Source organism: Myotis brandtii, unplaced genomic scaffold (assembly GCF_000412655.1).
Source record: "Myotis brandtii unplaced genomic scaffold, ASM41265v1 scaffold582, whole genome shotgun sequence".
NCBI classification, from domain to species: Eukaryota; Metazoa; Chordata; class Mammalia; order Chiroptera; family Vespertilionidae; genus Myotis; species Myotis brandtii.
This window is the reverse complement of record NW_005370187.1, coordinates 124,898-133,325: the sequence shown is the minus strand read 5'-3', so window position 1 is coordinate 133,325 and position 8,428 is coordinate 124,898. Positions and strand designations below refer to the sequence as shown.

At 42.3% G+C, this 8,428-nt stretch overlaps 1 protein-coding gene across 1 annotated transcript in view; it reads left to right on the top strand.

Moving 5' to 3' along the window:
• LOC102253434 (myomegalin) overlaps positions 1-8,428 on the top strand; it is a 164,954-nt gene that overhangs the window by 65,337 nt on the left and 91,189 nt on the right. The window lies entirely within an intron of this gene.

Sequence of the window (8,428 nt, the reverse complement as noted above, 5' to 3'; positions counted from 1 at the left end):
AGAGAGGAAGGGAGAGGGATAGAGACTTAGAAACATCGATCAGCTGCCTCCTGCACACCCCCTACTGGGGATGTGCCCACAATCAAAGTACATGCCCTTGACCGGAATCGAACCTGGGACCCTTCAGTCCGCAGGCCGACGCTCTATCCACTGAGCCAAACCAGTCAGGGCGGAACAATTTTTTTTAATCCTCACCTGAAGATATATTTTGATTGATTGATTGATTGAGAACATCAATTCGAGAGAGAAACATCAGTCAGATGCCTCTTGTACATGCCCCAGCTAGTGATGGAACCCACAAGCTAGGTATGTACTCTGACCGGGAATCGAACCTGAAACCTTTTGGTGTATGGGATGACACTCCAACCAACTGAGCCACCCAGCCAGGGCAAGTCTCTTGGATTTTAATGAGGGACGCAAAGTGGTATGAAAGAATGTGCTCAGGTTTTGGAATTTGAATCTGAGTGTCAACACTTGTTTTATGTATAGTCTTGGGCACATTACATAAACCCTCCAAGTGGTTTCCTTCTCTGTAAAATAGGCATTAAAATACCTCATGTTCGCTATTTGTACGGATTAGAAATAACATGTATGAGATGTCTAGAGTATGACTTACAACCTGGTAACTACTATCATCACTATCCCTATTAACAACCTGAAAGAGTAAGGCTGTTCCTAAAATAAGTAGCAGTTATGGAGACATAGTCAGTCAGTCAGATATTGCAAACCTCACTCACATTGCAACTGTCTTTGTTTTATAACAAGGACAAAATTAATAAATATAGCTGTTGTTTATTAGTGAGATTAATGTTCATAATTCTCCCTTCAGACCTGTTAGCCTTGCACATTAAAAAAAAAACTATTTTACAGACAAAAACTGAACTCAGAGTTGTCAATTTGAGTTATTGCTCCTCAGGTGGACCACATTGGAGTATGAATGGTTCAGAGCAAATTGATCACAATGATAATTATCTCCCACTTTAATCTCCTAGACAAAAAGAAGTATTGAAGCACTTTCTGTAATATCTTGGGAAAATTTAATCACTCAAATGGTTGTTATTAAAATATAAAATATATCCCAAGTGTAATTTAAAATATTTATCAATGAATATTCAACAACTTTTCTGTAGTAATGAAATCAGTACATATTGTACCATTTTCTATGTACCAGGTGTGACTCTAAATATCTTATACATTAACTCAAATTAACACGTCTGAAAACAACCCTGTGAAGTATATTGACATAGGAGGCATAAAAAGAGAGTAATTTATAATAAAATAATGTTTTTTTAATATGTAAGTTCTTGAGCACAATTATATTAAAAAGACAAAGAAATAGGTGCTTATAACTGTAACAGAAAGCACTGTGATTATCACAGCTTCAAATGCAGTCTGCCTTTATAAGTGATGTTATAACATGCAGGCATGTTCTGTTGGCACTTCAGAAATGGCAAGTGGCAATGCTGTTAGTAATGAGTTAGTGGTGATGCCAACATGATAATGAGCCAACGGTGATGCCAAAACTCTTGGTAAGTTTCCAAATGAAACAAAACCAGTTCTCTCCTAATTTACACAGCAGTTCAACTCATGGAAAATTTAGTGTATATTAGTATGTCCATATATACAGTAGAATTAAGTCCTCAGTTCAGATGATTATGTAAACAGTTTTATTACTTCCATCAGTGCCCCATGGAAGATTTGAAAGTCATTCAAATGTCATGCTTTGTCCATTGCAAGTTATGTAGCACCCTTTGTCCCACTCATTATTGGTATGGCAATAAAAACAAGAAACATCCCCATGAATTGGCAGAATTCACCAACGGAGATTGTACAGTTGCTCAGTAGAACCATGGCCTAAGGGGTCCTAGCCTCCAAAGGGTTAATAGTCCAATAAAAGATTGGCATGTAAAGAATTAAAATACAGGATGATAAATAAAGACATCGAAATATACGCACAATGCTAAAGGGACCCATCAATTACAGGGAATAAGTCAGAGAAAGCCTCACCTGGAAGTCCCCCTTGACCCGGCCTTAAAGATTGAGTACAACCGACATAAAATTGAAGAAGTGCATTCTAAGCAAGGGGAACAATATATGCATAGTGAAGGAATTGGGAGGAATTGGTGTTACCAAATATATGGTAAATGTTGGAGAGTGAAATACATAGCTGGAACGTCCCACAAATGTCACGCTAAGGACTTCATGTTGTAGGCAACTGAGAATTTTTAAAAAATTAAGCAAGGGGAATAAAAGCATCTAATGTATTTTAGGAAGATAATCCTGGTGGTTGTTTAGACTGATTGACTGAGCAGATATTTGATGTCATGCCTCAAGGTAGTACATTGTGGTTTGACACAGCTAATAACTGGCTTCATCTACTCCATTCTGTGAATTGGACAGAGGCATAAAGATGATGATACAACCAGTTATGAGGCGCTTTGTCTCCCCCCTCTGTATGCAGTAGTGTGTGGCAACTCTTGCTATTTGTGACACCGGAAGGCTTTGCTCTGGGTGTCCCCCCGTATCTGCAAATAGTAGCTGCATTTTAGTTTCTGCAAATAAGACGCACGGCTTTGATACAGATTAGTTGACTCAACTGATTTTATTTTCCCTCTGTTTCCCTTTTCCATTCTACCAAAACATCGCACAGCATCCACTGCAGCTGGAGTGTGCTTGCACAATACTTCTGAGCTTCTATTAGATAATTAACTTCATAGAACAACAAAAATGCCCTAAGCTTAACATGCCACCGATTGACAATACTGCGTTGGCCTCCCGTCCTCTGTATCCACTCGGGTCTCTAGCATGCTGTGATCGGGGTGCTTGGGAGCTGTTTGAGGTGGCTGTCCCCCTTTTCACTAGGGAGTCAGAGAACCGAAGTTTACAAAGCATCTCTCTCTTCCTTGGTGAAGGCGTCCTCAGCGTTGCAGGGGAAAGCTGGCAGTGGCCCCGGTGACGGATATTATTCCCTTTACAGAATGGCAGGAGCTTCATCTCAAAGAACCTTTTAAATGAAACCATTCCTGGAGGGTGTGCAGGCAGCGGAAATGATGTGCCTGCAAAGGACAGTCTAGAGCAGCGGTTCTCAACCTGTGGGTCACGACCCCTTTGGGAGTCTAACGACCCTTTCACAGGGGTCGCCTAAGACCATCGGAAAACACATATATAATTACATATTGTTTTGTGATTAATCACTATGCTTTAATTATGTTCAATTTGTAACAATGAAAATACATCCTGCATATCAGATATTTACATGACGATTCATAACAGTAGCAAAATTACAGTTATGAAGTAGCAACAAAAATAATTTTATGGTTGGGGGTCACCACAACATGAGAAACTGTATTAAAGGGTCGAGGCATTAGGAAGATTGAGAACCACTGGTCTAGAGGAACTCTCGTTCTGTGTCTTCCCCCTTTCTCTCTCCATTCCCCCCAGTATAAGGTGATACTCATTACCATGTAATTTCACTGTGGCTGGCCTGAGAATGAAACAGAACAACAGAATTCGGGAGAGGCATGCATTTAACAACCAGGCACCCACACAAAGCAGCAGACACCGAAGCCATTGCATTTATGGCTTGTTTGGAACCCAATGCAAATAACGCTGCTGTTCAATGAGGCATGATTCCTAAAATAGCAAACATTCCAGCGTTACCATGGAGAGATCTGAAGTAGAGGTTAAGGCAATAATGCGCTCCAAAGCTCAAGGCAGAGACTGAAAACCTTGCAGGGATTAGTAGCTCAGGCAGCCCCAGCCAACTTCATATGAAATTTTTTTTTTTCAGAGCAGCTTTTCTGCATCCCCATCTTAAGCTGATGAATGTTGAAGCTAGAGACTCATTGACAAAACATCATTCAACATCCCTGTCTCCCAGACATAACCCGCATTGATAACATGTATCAGAAACAGGTCTTATCAGCGAAGACAATCATAGTTCTTGAACATCAAAGGAAGTGGAAAAAGAAGGGCCTTCTTTATAGCTTCGTTGAAAATGCTTATTGAGCATTTACAGTGGAGATAGTATGCACAATGATTAGAGGAGTAAGCTTCTACTAAGGTTTCCAGAACCTGAAATGGAAAGCATAGTGAAAATGTGAAGCAACATTTCTGGATAAGCCAACGATGTTCAGAAAAAGGATGGAATGAATGTAGTGTTTGGTTTGATAGGAAAGGATTCTGGGGAGTTAATGGCAACAACTCTGATGTTTACATGTCCACCCAGGTAGAGAAATTATACAACCAAGTTTCTCTCTCCTGCTGATGTATCTCTAGTTTTATACATTGTGAACCAATGCTCTCCTCCTTCAAATCTTGTCCCCTCTCACCTGTGTTTCGATTGCAGAAGAGTTTTCTCAAGTCACCTAAACTCAGCAGGTCCCGAATCAAATTTTTCATTATCTTTTTGCAAATGGACTGACGCTTCAACTTGACATTTCTGCTCATTTAGACCATTTTATCTACCAGTCTTCCAGACCAAAATCCTTACCTCCATTTTTAATCCTTTCTTTTTGTTCATCCTCTCTGCATATACGTCATCAAGTCCCACTGATCATGCCTTCAAACTGATTCACACCGCTTTCTTCCCATTTCCACCCCAGACTTCTATTACCCCACATATGAATAACTGCAGTGGCGTTTTAGCAGGTCTTCCTGTAATCATCCCCAAATCTCTTCCTGAAACTCTAATTTCTGACCTTTTGACTGAGATTTTGAATGTTGCCTGGCTAATCTTCCCAAAACAAAGTTTTCATCATGCCATTCCCTGCTCAAGTTTATAACATTAAGTCCTGATTCTAGTTGCCAAGGCCCTCCATAGCACCACAGCACAGTCTGGCTTACAGTTGGCCCTTCACACATGTTTTTTGAATGAGAAATGACAGAGGATAAGATGTATTGAGTAGGATGAAGCTGGCCATTCAAATGCCCGGCAAAATCTCTGCTATCTCCCTTTACCTACAGACTTCTGATGATGCTGTTTCCTTTTTCTGCAGTCCCTTCCTTTGTCTCCATTCTAAGACCCATCTCAAATGCTGCTCTCGTCCCCTTTAACTACAAAGCCCATGCTCATCTCAACTTTTTTTTACAGTCACATTGAATTTAAGTCAGTACCATTTAGTTTACCAACCAATTGTTCTCATGGTAGCATCCATATTTTCTCCCCCCTCAACTAAACTGAAAGTTCCCTGAAGGCAGAGAAAAGACAGAGTTTGCATAAATTCTTGCTCATGGGTTGCTTGATGTAACACTACTATAAAATTCACTTAAATAGCTATGGGTATTTAATAACTTAACTGGAAAGACTCTGATGCTTACTATTTTAAGGGATCCTGCTGATACCCATATGACTACAATCTATAGTAAACTGGAAATCTTGTTTTTAAGAAGTGTTGTGAAATGCTGTATCAGTAATTAATGCAAAACACGATTGTTTCTGACATCTTAAAGATTTCCAGGCAGCACAGGGAAATCATGCTTGTGGTATTACCATAAAGCCTAACTGGTTTGATTGATATTCTTGCATTTCCTCATCTGCTTCACTTCTCTGCCATAACCACTTTTTTTTTTTTTTGGCATAGTTTTTAGTTTAGAACAGCTATTCCCAATGTCAGAACTAGGGCAATGAAACCTAATACAACTGGTTTGAGACATGGGGATTTTCCACATCTGATTCTGTTGGAAACTCCCAGCCCAGAACTAGGTCTTAAAAACACTACAATGCTGGGGGTACAAACTTGACTACGGTCCTCAGAGATACTTCCCAGGGCCTCAAATGTAGAGATCAAAATAGAGATAGTGCAAAACATCATGACCACAGTAATACTGAGGAATCTTGTTCCAAATTAGTATATAGTTTTCTCTGAGGTCAACAGTTTTATAAGTAGTTCTTTACTGGTGGGTTTTTCAATTTATCTGAAGAATTTCTGATCTTTGACTGAGATTTTACTAATACAGTTTAGGATACTTCTGATTCAGTGGTTTACACAGTGTGATTCCCAGGCAGCAGCATTATTAGCATGATCTGGTATTTGTTAGGGACGCCAATTCTTGGGCCTCACCCCAGACCAAATGAATTAGAAACTTGAGGAGATGGGTCCAGCAATGTGCTTTAACAAATCCTCCAGGTGATTCTGATGCATGACAACGGTGGAAAACCACTGTTTAAATTCAACATGTTTACTTTGTAGATTAGGAAATTAAGGGCCAGATATAAGTGATCTGACCTAGGACATACAGTTGCATGTATCAATACATTTTGAAGCAAAGTGCTGACATATAAAATCAATAATTTATTTACTTCTTAATAGCTTGTTATGATATGCACCCTGCTCTCAAATGTTCCTTTATTATGTACCTTTGACAAGTTTTAGAAATAATCATTCTATTCTAAATCATCACAGAAGCCCTAAATCTCACCTTAAAATGTTTTGCTTCACTCATAAATGTGTGGTGTGCCTATGCATGTAAAATAATATTTTCCAAATCTCATATGGAAGGAATTATAAAGTTTTGAATTTGCAAGTGGGCCTTTTATAAAATTTTTCTGGGCTATATTTTATCTTCCCAATTTTCAAAGCTATCCTTACGACAAAGTGGGGGTTAGCAGCTGTAATGAGTTTTACTCGGAACTCTATTTTGCATTCTTGGTGTTAGGGCCAGAACATACACATACTTAGTGAAATCACACATGCAGAGTTCTGTAGCCTGTGCCACCCAAAGCTCTAAGAGCTGTTCCCTCTCCCAATGGAGCTACTAAGATTTTGTTTTGGTGATTACTAGCAAATAAGAGAACAATACAATCCTATGTGTGCAGCGCCCCACAAAGTTTTAAAATTACTTGAAAATATTTTTATAATGTTAAAATAACAACATTTGCTATTATTTACTGTCAGAGTACTTCTCCCAAGTCATCTCATTTAATCCTCTATAAGAAGTCTGGGAACTTCTTTGGAGCTGTCATTGAAGGCATTTGAACATCTCCAGGTTGGGGAGTTCGGGCTTAGATATACTTAGACTGTTGCTGGCCATGACCTCTCACAAGGTCAGGTTAATAAAATTCAGCATTATTGTCACTGGGAAGTGCCCTGCGCTGGGGGACTCCAGGTAACCGCTGGGGCTGTTCTCCTTCCTGTGAGAGGTGTCTGCATGCCTCTCACAACATGAAAATTCTTTATTGTAAATGATTTGACACCTGGGTTCCTCCGAGTCAGAGCTCCAGTTTCCCTCCAGTCTTTGTGTGCATCCCAAGTTCTATACCCAAGGGTGGGGTGACTTACAACTGTATAGTGTTGAATAAAACAGGGTACTAACTAAAGCCCGCGAAATTCCCAGCCCTAAGTCTGCAGAGCAGCACTCCCTGACACTCTGGACTCTTGATCAAACAAGGTAGGTCTTCTGTTCCAGAACCTGAAAGAGAATTCGGTGATGGTAATCTACTCTCAGGTGACTACATTCTTGAAACAGCCCACTTTCTCTTCCATTGTCTTTAACATCTTGCTTAACCAGCTGCATTCATGTGGTATTTACTGGACTCTCTCAGGTGATTGCTTTGTGCCATCTCTGAATTTCTAAAAAGAAAAGGGCAAATCATCCGGGGGTGCGAAACCTACCACCCACCCCCAACATCGCGAGAGGAGAAACACTTGCCCTTTATTCTATCTAGTTACTCCCAGCAGTCCAGGGAGAGAGAGGTTGCATTGAGCCTTCTAAAATCCACCCTACGCGCGCCCCCTCTGGTTCATCCACTTTTCCTCTGCGGCAGCCTCTGCAGCCTCAGGGCCTTTTAATGCGAGCACCGGACTGGATGGGAGAGGAGGTGGGGCTGCAGCGGGAGGGAGGCGGCGCGCAGCGGTACCTAGTGGCGCTGCCTGGCTGCTCCATCCAGAGGACGTGGCACTGCCCGTGGGGAGAAGGGGAGGGGTTCGGCTTTCTCCTCCCCGCGCAGAGCCTCCGGACATGCGGCAGGGCGGCAGGGAGGACCCACGCGGGAACTGATGCGCTTTCTTGGTGACATCTTAGCCGATGAAAGTGGCCTGGCAGCGGCCAGCGTCCGTCCTGCTTGCCACTGCGAACACGCGTTGAGCCAGGTCTGTGTTACCCCGCAAGGAGCGGTGACCCGATTTGGGGCGGAGGGACGCACTCGCCACCACGCATGCGCAGAGCCGGGCTGTGCCCTCCTGGACTACAGTTCCCAGAGGAACCTGCGGCAGGCGGCGGGAGCTTGAGCCGCTGACGCCATCTTGAAATCTGATCTTCTGTCTCCAAACCTCAACGTCAGCGGCCGGCTGCAGCCAGCCCGGGCTCCGCGCACCCAGCCTGCTTTCTGGGAGGACGTGGAGGACGCGGACGGCTGGCGGGAGGGACCGCCGGAGGAGACTTTGCAGGTTCCGCGCACGGCCTGCTCTGCTGTCCCTGAGCCTGGCCC